Source organism: Lepisosteus platostomus, unplaced genomic scaffold (assembly GCF_059453375.1).
Source record: "Lepisosteus platostomus isolate fLepPlt1 unplaced genomic scaffold, fLepPlt1.hap1 Scaffold_187_H1, whole genome shotgun sequence".
Classification (NCBI taxonomy): domain Eukaryota; kingdom Metazoa; phylum Chordata; class Actinopteri; order Semionotiformes; family Lepisosteidae; genus Lepisosteus; species Lepisosteus platostomus.
Window position 1 is genome coordinate 35,001 of NW_028291568.1, and position 13,255 is coordinate 48,255.

A 13,255-nucleotide genomic window follows, 5' to 3' on the forward strand; every position below is an offset into this window, starting at 1 on the left:
ATAATAATAACACAGTGTGTGATCTCCTGTCCCAGCCTGAGGAACAGACAGTGAGCCTGTCTCTCAATAATAATAATACAGTGTGTGATCTCCTGTCCCAGCCTGAGGAACAGACAGTGAGCCTGTCTCTCAATAATAATACAGTGTGTGATCTCCTGTCCCAGCCTGAGGAACAGACAGTGAGCCCGTCTCTCAATAATAATAATACAGTGTGTGATCTCCTGTCCCAGCCTGAGGAACAGACAGTGAGTCTGTCTCTCAATAATAATAATACAGTGTGTGATCTTCTGTCCCAGCCTGAGGAACAGACAGTGAGCCTGTCTCTCAATAATAATAATACAGTGTGTGATCTCCTGTCCCAGCCTGAGGAACAGACAGTGAGCCCGTCTCTCAATAATAATAATACAGTGTGTGATCTCCTGTCCCAGCCTGAGGAACAGACAGTGAGCCTGTCTCTCAATAATAACAATACAGTGTGTGATCTCCTGTCCCAGCCTGAGGAACAGACAGTGAGCCCGTCTCTCAATAATAATAATACAGTGTGTGATCTCCTGTCCCAGCCTGAGGAACAGACAGTGAGTCCGTCTCTCAATAATAATAATACAGTGTGTGATCTCCTGTCCCAGCCTGAGGAACAGACAGTGAGCCCGTCTCTCAATAATAATAATACAGTGTGTGCTCTCCTGTCCCAGCCTGAGGAACAGACAGTGAGCCTGTCTCTCAATAATATTAATACAGTGTGTGATCTCCTGTCCCAGCCTGAGGAACAGACAGTGAGCCTGTCTCTCAATAATAATAATACAGTGTGTGATCTCCTGTCCCAGCCTGAGGAACAGACAGTGAGCCTGTCTCTAAATAATAATAACACAGTGTGTGATCTCCTGTCCCAGCCTGAGGAACAGACAGTGAGCTCGTCTCTCAATAATAATAACACAGTGTGTGATCTCCTGTCCCAGCCTGAGGAACAGACAGTGAGCCCGTCTCTCAATAATAATAACACAGTGTGTGATCTCCTGTCCCAGCCTGAGGAACAGACAGTGAGCCTGTCTCTCAATAATAATAATACAGTGTGTGATCTCCTGTCCCAGCCTGAGGAACAGACAGTGAGCCTGTCTCTCAATAATAATAATACAGTGTGTGATCTCCTGTCCCAGCCTGAGGAACAGACAGTGAGCCTGTCTCTCAATAATAATAATACAGTGTGTGATCTCCTGTCCCAGCCTGAGGAACAGACAGTGAGCCCGTCTCTCAATAATAATAATAATACAGTGTGTGATCTCCTGTCCCAGCCTGAGGAACAGACAGTGAGCCCGTCTCTCAATAATAATAATACAGTGTGTGATCTCCTGTCCCAGCCTGAGGAACAGACAGTGAGCCCATCTCTCAATAATAATAATACAGTGTGTGATCTCCTGTCCCAGCCTGAGGAACAGACAGTGAGCCCGTCTCTCAATAATAATAACACAGTGTGTGATCTCCTGTCCCAGCCTGAGGAACAGACAGTGAGCCTGTCTCTCAATAATAATAATACAGTGTGTGATCTCCTGTCCCAGCCTGAGGAACAGACAGTGAGCCCGTCTCTCAATAATAATAATAATACAGTGTGTGATCTCCTGTCCCAGCCTGAGGAACAGACAGTGAGCCCGTCTCTCAATAATAATAATACAGTGTGTGATCTCCTGTCCCAGCCTGAGGAACAGACAGTGAGTCTGTCTCTCAATAATAATAATACAGTGTGTGATCTCCTGTCCCAGCCTGAGGAACAGACAGTGAGCCTGTCTCTCAGTAATGTTCTTTGTGTAATATGTTGTGTATAAATGTTTTAAGATGTATTTGAACTGTAAATGTCTGTAGACGTTGGACTGGTTGTATCTGCTTTGGCAACCCTGTGACGGTCACACTAAAGATTCCGCCTGAACTGGAGGAGAGCAAGGGGTTACTATGGAGTGTGGCTCGCTGCTGTAATTACAGACTCCTCCCTCTGACTCACCCTGCCCGCAGGAAGAGAGCACTCCGCTCGTGTTTATTCTTGGAGAGCCTGCTGGAACTTTCCAGACTTGTACTGGATGTTTCTCCGGGAGTCTCGCACTCCTTCCTGTAAATACACCACAGCCCTGTATCAGAGTGAGTGTGAGACAGGAGATCACGCACTGTCTTACCTATAAAAAACAAAAGGGCTCTGGGGCTCCGGACCTGTGCCTGTGGCTGGGAGGTTGCTGGTTCGAATCCCGCGGCCCAGCAGAGGAATCCTCCTCCGTCGGGCCCCTGAGCCAGGAGGCCCTGAACCCCAGCTGCTCCAGGGGCGCTGTATAAATGTGTGTCCCTGCACTCTGACCCCCAGCTTCTCTCCCTGTGTGTGTGTGTGTGTGTGTGTGTGTGTGTGTGTGTGTGTCTCCTGGAGAGCGAGCTGGGATCTGTGAGACGATACCCTCCTCATACAGGAGAATGTAGACGGCCCATACAGTGATCAAGTCCTCTGTCTTATCGATTATTATTACTGAGAGATCAGTGTCTGTTCCTCAGGCTGGGACAGGAGATCACACACTGTATTATTATTATTATTGAGAGACAGGCTCACTGTCTGTTCCTCAGGCTGGGACAGGAGATCACACACTGTATTATTATTATTGAGAGACAGGCTCACTGTCTGTTCCTCAGGCTGGGACAGGAGATCACACACTGTGTTATTATTATTGAGAGACGGGCTCACTGTCTGTTCCTCAGGCTGGGACAGGAGATCACACACTGTATTATTATTATTGAGAGACAGGCTCACTGTCTGTTCCTCAGACTGGGACAGGAGATCACACACTGTATTATTATTATTGAGAGACAGGCTCACTGTCTGTTCCTCAGGCTGGGACAGGAGATCACACACTGTATTATTATTATTGAGAGACAGGCTCACTGTTCCTCAGGCTGGGACAGGAGATCACACACTGTATTATTATTATTGAGAGACAGGCTCACTGTCTGTTCCTCAGGCTGGGACAGGAGATCACACACTGTATTATTATTATTGAGAGACAGGCTCACTGTCTGTTCCTCAGGCTGGGACAGGAGATCACACACTGTGTTATTATTATTGAGAGACGGGCTCACTGTCTGTTCCTCAGGCTGGGACAGGAGATCACACACTGTGTTATTATTATTGAGAGACGGGCTCACTGTCTGTTCCTCAGGCTGGGACAGGAGATCACACACTGTGTTATTATTATTGAGAGACGGGCTCACTGTCTGTTCCTCAGGCTGGGACAGGAGATCACACACTGTATTATTATTATTGAGAGACAGGCTCACTGTCTGTTCCTCAGGCTGGGACAGGAGATCACACACTGTATTATTATTATTGAGAGACAGGCTCACTGTCTGTTCCTCAGGCTGGGACAGGAGATCACACACTGTATTATTATTATTGAGAGACGGGCTCACTGTCTGTTCCTCAGGCTGGGACAGGAGATCACACACTGTATTATTATTATTGAGAGACAGGCTCACTGTCTGTTCCTCAGGCTGGGACAGGAGATCACACACTGTATTATTATTATTGAGAGACAGGCTCACTGTCTGTTCCTCAGGCTGGGACAGGAGACCACACACTGTATTATTATTATTGAGAGACAGGCTCACTGTCTGTTCCTCAGTCTGGGACAGGAGATCACACACTGTATTATTATTATTGAGAGACAGGCTCACTGTCTGTTCCTCAGGCTGGGACAGGAGATCACACACTGATCTGGGAATGTGTTCTGGTTCTGGCTGGTTTGGGGATTCTGGATGCAGATTCCTGGTATAAGTGAGAAATCCTGAATATCATCTCTCTGAAGATTTTCTGTTTTTGTTCCAAGCTGGAGGCAAAGGGTAAAGAGTCACACGATTGCGAAACGTCCCTTCTCTCTGCACGTGCTCTGTTGTTGTTTTTAAGTTTTCAGATGTTCCCGTCTGTACTGAATTAGACTCTGTTCCCTCCCTCCCTCTCTCTCTCCCTCTCCTGCACGTTCTCCACATGCCACTAGAGACAGGACCAGGAGGGGGGGGGGAGGGGTAGGAGAGAGGCAGGAATTTGAATTTGAATAGGAGAGGGCTCCCACACTGCTCTTCTCAAGAGACTACAGCTCCCACACTGCTCTTCTCAAGAGACTACACCTCCCACACTGCTCTTCTCAACAGGCTACAGCTCCCACACTGCTCTTCTCAACAGGCTACAGCTCCCACACTGCTCTTCTCAAGAGACTACACCTCCCACACTGCTCTTCTCAAGAGCCTACAGCTCCCACACTGCTCTTCTCAACAGGCTACAGCTCCCACACTGCTCTTCTCAACAGGCTACAGCTCCCACACTGCTCTTCTCAAGAGACTACACCTCCCACACTGCCATGTTCAAAAGACTACAGCTCCCACAATGCCCTGCTAAAGAGACTACAGCTCCCACAGTGCCCTTCTGACTGGACTATAGGTCCCACACCATCATTCGATCACAAAAACTACAGCTCCCACACTGCCTTGGTCCTCCAGGCCTGGTGGGGAGCGGTGTGACGCTGTCTGTGTGTGTCTGGATCTGGAGGGGTGGTGGTGAAGCACAGCGTCTCCTGTTTAGACAACACGGTTGGACTGGATTTCACGTCGCTGTGGAGGAGCCGTGAGCAAGAGAGCCTCAGCCTCTCTCTCTCCTTTCCCCGCCGGCAGCGCTCGTCCGGCCGGGGCTCTGTGCGTCCCTCGCCGGCACCCGTCGCCGCGGCCTTCCGCGCCCCCGTCACGTGATTGCGGACTCGCTGCTCCGCGGCGGCCTCGGCGCTGGCTCAGTCGGGACCGACAAGTCACAACACAGCGGGTCGTGTGGCGCGGAGCGCGGCAGCGGGACCGGACTCTGGGCCCAGCGAGCGTGAGTACATATCAATGATCGTGATAATGGCGGAGATAGCGACAGTGATAACGGGCTCTGCCCCCGCGGCCGAGGCGATGTCTGTACCCGACCGACAGCCCGGTCCCGCTGCACCGGGCCGGTTCAGAACTGCGCTCCGCCGGGCCTGACTTTGGGTCTGTGGGGGAGGCGGTGAGGCTCTGGGGTCCGGAACCGCCCGGACAGTCTGACTACCTGTGCTTCTGTTTCACCTCCAGACTGACCACCGTGTCCTGGGATCTGTACTGACCAGCGGACTGGACACCCCTACTCTTACTGACAGTGTCCCGGGATCTGTACTGACCAGCGGACTGGACACCCCTACTCTTACTGACGGTGTCTTGGGATCTGTACTGACCAGCGGACTGGACACCCCTACTCTTACTGACAGTGTCCTGGGATCTGTACTGACCAGCGGACTGGACACCCCTACTCTTACTGACGGTGTCTTGGGATCTGTACTGACCAGCGGACTGGACACCCCTACTCTTACTGACAGTGTCCTGGGATCTGTACTGACCAGTGGACTGGACACCCCTACTCTTACTGACGGTGTCCTGGGATCTGTACTGACCAGCTGACTGGACACCCCTACTCTTACTGACAGTGTCCTGGGATCTGTACTGACCAGCGGACTGGACACCCCTACTCTTACTGACAGTGTCCTGGGATCTGTACTGACCAGAGGACTGGACACCCCTACTCTTACTGACAGTGTCCTGGGATCTGTACTGACCAGCGGACTGGACACCCCTACTCTTACTGACAGTGTCCTGGGATCTGTACTGACCAGCGGACTGGACACCCCTACTCTTACTGACGGTGTCTTGGGATCTGTACTGACCAGCGGACTGGACACCCCTACTCTTACTGACAGTGTCCCAGGATCTGTACTGACCTGTGGACTGGACACCCCTACTCTTACTGACAGTGTCCTGGGATCTGTACTGACCAGCAGTCAGGACACCCCTACTCTTACTGACGGTGTCCCGGGATCTGTACTGACCAGCGGACTGGACACCCCTACTCTTACTGACAGTGTCCTGGGATCTGTACTGACCAGCGGACTGGACACCCCTACTCTTACTAACAGTGTCCTGGGATCTGTACTGACCAGTGGACCGGACACCCCTACTCTTACTGACAGTGTCCTGGGATCTGTACTGACCAGCGGACTGGACACCCCTACTCTTACTGACGGTGTCCTGGGATCTGTACTGACCAGCGGACTGGACACCCCTACTCTTACTGACGGTGTCCTGGGATCTGTACTGACCAGCGGACTGGACACCCCTACTCTTACTGACAGTGTCCCGGGATCTGTACTGACCAGCGGACTGGACACCCCTACTCTTACTGACGGTGTCCCGGGATCTGTACTGACCAGCGGACTGGACACCCCTACTCTTACTGACGGTGTCCTGGGATCTGTACTGACCAGCGGACTGGACACCCCTACTCTTACTGACAGTGTCCTGGGATCTGTACTGACCAGTGGACCGGACACCCCTACTCTTACTGACAGTGTCCCGGGATCTGTACTGACCAGTGGACTGGACACCCCTACTCTTACTGACGGTGTCCCGGGATCTGTACTGACCAGTGGACTGGACACCCCTACTCTTACTGACGGTGTCCCGGGATCTGTACTGACCAGCGGACTGGACACCCCTACTCTTACTGACGGTGTCCCGGGATCTGTACTGACCAGCGGACTGGACACCCCTACTCTTACTGACGGTGTCCTGGGATCTGTACTGACCAGCGGACTGGACACCCCTACTCTTACTGACGGTGTCCTGGGATCTGTACTGACCAGCGGACTGGACACCCCTACTCTTACTGACAGTGTCCTGGGATCTGTACTGACCAGCGGACTGGACACCCCTACTCTTACTGACGGTGTCTTGGGATCTGTACTGACCAGCTGACTGGACACCCCTACTCTTACTGACAGTGTCCTGGGATCTGTACTGACCAGCGGACTGGACACCCCTACTCTTACTGACAGTGTCCTGGGATCTGTACTGACCAGTGGACTGGACACCCCTACTCTTACTGACAGTGTCCTGGGATCTGTACTGACCAGCGGACTGGACACCCCTACTCTTACTGACAGTGTCCTGGGATCTGTACTGACCAGCGGACTGGACACCCCTACTCTTACTGACGGTGTCCTGGGATCTGTACTGACCAGCGGACTGGACACCCCTACTCTTACTGACAGTGTCCCGGGATCTGTACTGACCAGTGGACTGGACACCCCTACTCTTACTGACGGTGTCCTGGGATCTGTACTGACCAGCGGACTGGACACCCCTACTCTTACTGACAGTGTCCTGGGATCTGTACTGACCAGCAGACTGGACACCCCTACTCTTACTGACGGTGTCCTGGGATCTGTACTGACCAGCGGACTGGACACCCCTACTCTTATTGACCAGTGGACTGGACACCCCTACTCTTACTGACAGTGTCCTGGGATCTGTACTGACCAGCGGACTGGACACCCCTACTCTTACTGACAGTGTCCCGGGATCTGTACTGACCAGTGGACTGGACACCCCTACTCTTACTGACGGTGTCCCGGGATCTGTACTGACCAGCGGACTGGACACCCCTACTCTTACTGACGGTGTCCCGGGATCTGTACTGACCAGTGGACTGGACACCCCTACTCTTACTGACAGTGTCCTGGGATCTGTACTGACCAGCGGACTGGACACCCCTACTCTTACTGACAGTGTCCTGGGATCTGTACTGACCAGCGGACTGGACACCCCTACTCTTATTGACCAGCGGACTGGACACCCCTACTCTTACTGACGGTGTCCTGGGATCTGTACTGACCAGCGGACTGGACACCCCTACTCTTACTGACAGTGTCCCGGGATCTGTACTGACCAGCGGACTGGACACCCCTACTCTTACTGACGGTGTCCCGGGATCTGTACTGACCAGCGGACTGGACACCCCTACTCTTACTGACGGTGTCCCGGGATCTGTACTGACCGGTGGCCTGGACAGCAGTGGGTTTCAGCGGTCAGTGACCTGTCTGTCTCTCCTCAGATCATGGCTCTGGTCTCTGCTGACACCAAGATCTCTGAGCTGCTGGGAGAGCTGCACCAGCTGATCAAGCAGACGCAGGTGAGAGAGGAGAGAGAGCAGAGCAGGTCTGCCCCCCTGCCCCCCTGTGCCCTGCGCCCCTGCGCCCCTGCGCCCTGCGCCCCTGCGCCCCTGCGCCCCCCCTGTCTGACTGTCTGTCTCGCCACAGGAGGAGCGCTCTCGCAGTGAACACAACCTGCTCAACATCCAGAAGACACACGAGAGGATGCAGACCGAGAACAAGAGTGAGACCCCCTTCTCTCTCTCAGTGCAGTGTTAATGTACTGGAGTGTCCAGTCAGTGTGTCTGTATTAACCCCTCTCTCTCTCAGTGCAGTGTTAATGTACTGGAGTGTCCAGTCAGTGTGTCTGTATGAACCCCTCTCTCTCTCAGTGCAGTGTTAATGTACTGGAGTGTCCAGTCAGTGTGTCTGTTTTAACCCCTCTCTCTCTCAGTGCAGTGTTAATGTACTGGAGTGTCCAGTCAGTGTGTCTGTATTAACCCCTCTCTCTCTCTCAGTGCAGTGTTAATGTACTGGAGTGTCCAGTCAGTGTGTCTGTATGAACCCCTCTCTCTCTCAGTGCAGTGTTAATGTACTGGAGTGTCCAGTCAGTGTGTCTGTATTAACCCCTCTCTCTCAGTGCAGTGTTAATGTACTGGAGTGTCCAGTCAGTGTGTCTGTATGAACCCCTCTCTCTCTCAGTGCAGTGTTAATGTACTGGAGTGTCCAGTCAGTGTGTGTGTATTAACCCCTCTCTCTCTCAGTGCAGTGTTAATGTACTGGAGTGTCCAGTCAGTGTGTGTGTATTAACCCCTCTCTCTCAGTGCAGTGTTAATGTACTGGAGTGTCCAGTCAGTGTGTCTGTATTAACCCCTCTCTCTCTCAGTGCAGTGTTCATGTACTGGAGTGTCCAGTCAGTGTGTCTGTATTAACCCCTCTCTCTCTCAGTGCAGTGTTAATGTACTGGAGTGTCCAGTCAGTGTGTGTGTATTAACCCCTCCCTCTCTCTCAGTGCAGTGTTCATGTACTGGAGTGTCCAGTCAGTGTGTCTGTATTAACCCCTCTCTCTCTCAGTGCAGTGTTAATGTACTGGAGTGTCCAGTCAGTGTGTGTGTATTAACCCCTCTCTCTCTCTCAGTGCAGTGTTAATGTACTGGAGTGTCCAGTCAGTGTGTCTGTATTAACCCCTCTCTCTCTCTCAGTGCAGTGTTAATGTACTGGAGTGTCCAGTCAGTGTGTCTGTATTAACCCCTCTCTCTCAGTGCAGTGTTAATGTACTGGAGTGTCCAGTCAGTGTGTCTGTATTAACCCCTCTCTCTCTCTCAGTGCAGTGTTCATGTACTGGAGTGTCCAGTCAGTGTGTGTGTATGAACCCCTCTCTCTCTCAGTGCAGTGTTACTGTACTGGAGTGTCCAGTCAGTGTGTGTGTATTAACCCCTCTCTCTCTCAGTGCAGTGTTCATGTACTGGAGTGTCCAGTCAGTGTGTCTGTATTAACCCCTCTCTCTCTCTCAGTGCAGTGTTAATGTACTGGAGTGTCCAGTCAGTGTGTCTGTATTAACCCCTCTCTCTCAGTGCAGTGTTAATGTACTGGAGTGTCCAGTCAGTGTGTCTGTATTAACCCCTCTCTCTCTCTCAGTGCAGTGTTCATGTACTGGAGTGTCCAGTCAGTGTGTGTGTATGAACCCCTCTCTCTCTCAGTGCAGTGTTACTGTACTGGAGTGTCCAGTCAGTGTGTGTGTATTAACCCCTCTCTCTCTCAGTGCAGTGTTCATGTACTGGAGTGTCCAGTCAGTGTGTCTGTATTAACCCCTCTCTCTCTCTCAGTGCAGTGTTAATGTACTGGAGTGTCCAGTCAGTGTGTCTGTATTAACCCCTCTCTCTCTCTCAGTGCAGTGTTCATGTACTGGAGTGTCCAGTCAGTGTGTGTGTATGAACCCCTCTCTCTCTCAGTGCAGTGTAACTGTACTGGAGTGTCCAGTCAGTGTGTCTGTATTAACCCCTCTCTCTCAGTGCAGTGTTAATGTACTGGAGTGTCCAGTCAGTGTGTCTGTATTAACCCCCCTCTCTCTCAGTGCAGTGTTAATGTACTGGAGTGTCCAGTCAGTGTGTGTGTATGAACCCCTCTCTCTCTCAGTGCAGTGTTCATGTACTGGAGTGTCCAGTCAGTGTGTGTGTATGAACCCCTCTCTCTCTCAGTGCAGTGTTAATGTACTGGAGTGTCCAGTCAGTGTGTCTGTATTAACCCCCCTCTCTCTCAGTGCAGTGTTAATGTACTGGAGTATCCAGTCAGTGTGTCTGTATGAACCCCTCTCTCTCTCAGTGCAGTGTTAATGTACTTGAGTGTCCAGTCAGTGTGTGTGTATTAACCCCTCTCTCTCTCAGTGCAGTGTTAATGTACTGGAGTGTCCAGTCAGTGTGTCTGTATTAACCCCTCTCTCTCTCAGTGCAGTGTTAATGTACTGGAGTGTCCAGTCAGTGTGTGTGTATTAACCCCTCTCTCTCTCAGTGCAGTGTTCATGTACTGGAGTGTCCAGTCAGTGTGTGTGTATTAACCCCTCTCTCTCTCAGTGCAGTGTTCATGTACTGGAGTGTCCAGTCAGTGTGTCTGTATTAACCCCTCTCTCTCTCAGTGCAGTGTTAATGTACTGGAGTGTCCAGTCAGTGTGTCTGTATTAACCCCTCTCTCTCTCAGTGCAGTGTTCATGTACTGGAGTGTCCAGTCAGTGTGTCTGTATTAACCCCTCTCTCTCTCAGTGCAGTGTTAATGTACTGGAGTGTCCAGTCAGTGTGTCTGTATTAACCCCTCTCTCTCTCAGTGCAGTGTTCATGTACTGGAGTGTCCAGTCAGTGTGTGTGTATTAACCCCTCTCTCTCTCTCAGTGCAGTGTTAATGTACTGGAGTGTCCAGTCAGTGTGTGTGTATTAACCCCTCTCTCTCTCTCAGTGCAGTGTTAATGTCCTGGAGTGTCCAGTCAGTGTGTCTGTATTAACCCCTCTCTCTCTCAGTGCAGTGTTCATGTACTGGAGTGTCCAGTCAGTGTGTGTGTATTAACCCCTCTCTCTCTCTCAGTGCAGTGTTAATGTACTGGAGTGTCCAGTCAGTGTGTGTGTGTATTAACCCCTCTCTCTCTCAGTGCAGTGTTCATGTACTGGAGTGTCCAGTCAGTGTGTGTGTATTAACCCCTCTCTCTCTCAGTGCAGTGTTCATGTACTGGAGTGTCCAGTCAGTGTGTCTGTATTAACCCCTCTCTCTCTCAGTGCAGTGTTAATGTACTGGAGTGTCCAGTCAGTGTGTCTGTATTAACCCCTCTCTCTCTCAGTGCAGTGTTCATGTACTGGAGTGTCCAGTCAGTATGTCTGTATTAACCCCTCTCTCTCTCAGTGCAGTGTTAATGTACTGGAGTGTCCAGTCAGTGTGTCTGTATTAACCCCTCTCTCTCTCAGTGCAGTGTTCATGTACTGGAGTGTCCAGTCAGTGTGTGTGTATTAACCCCTCTCTCTCTCTCAGTGCAGTGTTAATGTACTGGAGTGTCCAGTCAGTGTGTGTGTATTAACCCCTCTCTCTCTCTCAGTGCAGTGTTAATGTCCTGGAGTGTCCAGTCAGTGTGTCTGTATTAACCCCTCTCTCTCTCAGTGCAGTGTTCATGTACTGGAGTGTCCAGTCAGTGTGTGTGTATTAACCCCTCTCTCTCTCTCAGTGCAGTGTTAATGTACTGGAGTGTCCAGTCAGTGTGTGTGTGTATTAACCCCTCTCTCTCTCAGTGCAGTGTTAATGTACTGGAGTGTCCAGTCAGTGTGTCTGTATGAACCCCTCTCTCTCTCAGTGCAGTGTTCATGTACTGGAGTGTCCAGTCAGTGTGTCTGTATGAACCCCCCTCTCTCTCAGTGCAGTGTTCATGTACTGGAGTGTCCAGTCAGTGTGTCTGTATGAACCCCTCTCTCTCTCAGTGCAGTGTTCATGTACTGGAGTGTCCAGTCAGTGTGTGTGTATTAACCCCTCTCTCTCTCTCAGTGCAGTGTTAATGTACTGGAGTGTCCAGTCAGTGTGTGTGTATTAACCCCTCTCTCTCTCAGTGCAGTGTTAATGTACTGGAGTGTCCAGTCAGTGTGTCTGTATTAACCCCTCTCTCTCTCAGTGCAGTGTTCATGTACTGGAGTGTCCAGTCAGTGTGTCTGTATTAACCCCTCTCTCTCTCAGTGCAGTGTTAATGTACTGGAGTGTCCAGTCAGTGTGTCTGTATGAACCCCTCTCTCTCTCAGTGCAGTGTTAATGTACTGGAGTGTCCAGTCAGTGTGTGTGTATTAACCCCTCTCTCTCTCTCAGTGCAGTGTTAATGAACTGGAGTGTCCAGTCAGTGTGTCTGTATGAACCCCTCTCTCTCTCAGTGCAGTGTTCATGTACTGGAGTGTCCAGTCAGTGTGTCTGTATGAACCCCTCTCTCTCTCAGTGCAGTGTTCATGTACTGGAGTGTCCAGTCAGTGTGTCTGTATGAACCCCTCTCTCTCTCAGTGCAGTGTTCATGTACTGGAGTGTCCAGTCAGTGTGTGTGTATTAACCCCTCTCTCTCTCAGTGCAGTGTTAATGTACTGGAGTGTCCAGTCAGTGTGTCTGTATTAACCCCTCTCTCTCTCTCAGTGCAGTGTTCATGTACTGGAGTGTCCAGTCAGTGTGTCTGTATTAACCCCTCTCTCTCTCAGTGCAGTGTTAATGTACTGGAGTGTCCAGTCAGTGTGTCTTTATGAACCCCTCTCTCTCTCAGTGCAGTGTTCATGTACTGGAGTGTCCAGTCAGTGTGTCTGCATGAACCCCTCTCTCTCAGTGCAGTGTTCATGTACTGGAGTGTCCAGTCAGTGTGTCTGTATGAACCCCTCTCTCTCTCAGTGCAGTGTTCATGTACTGGAGTGTCCAGTCAGTGTGTCTGTATGAACCCCTCTCTTTCAGTGCAGTGTTCATGTACTGGAGTGTCCAGTCAGTGTGTCTGTATTAACCCCTCTCTCTCTCAGTGCAGTGTTAATGTACTGGAGTGTCCAGTCAGTGTGTGTGTATTAACCCCTCTCTCTCTCAGTGCAGTGTTCATGTACTGGAGTGTCCAGTCAGTGTGTGTGTATTAACCCCTCTCTCTCTCAGTGCAGTGTTCATGTACTGGAGTGTCCAGTCAGTGTGTCTGTATTAACCCCTCTCTCTCTCAGTGCAGTGTTAATGTACTGGAGTGTCCAGTCAGTGTGTCTGTATTAACCCCTCTCTCT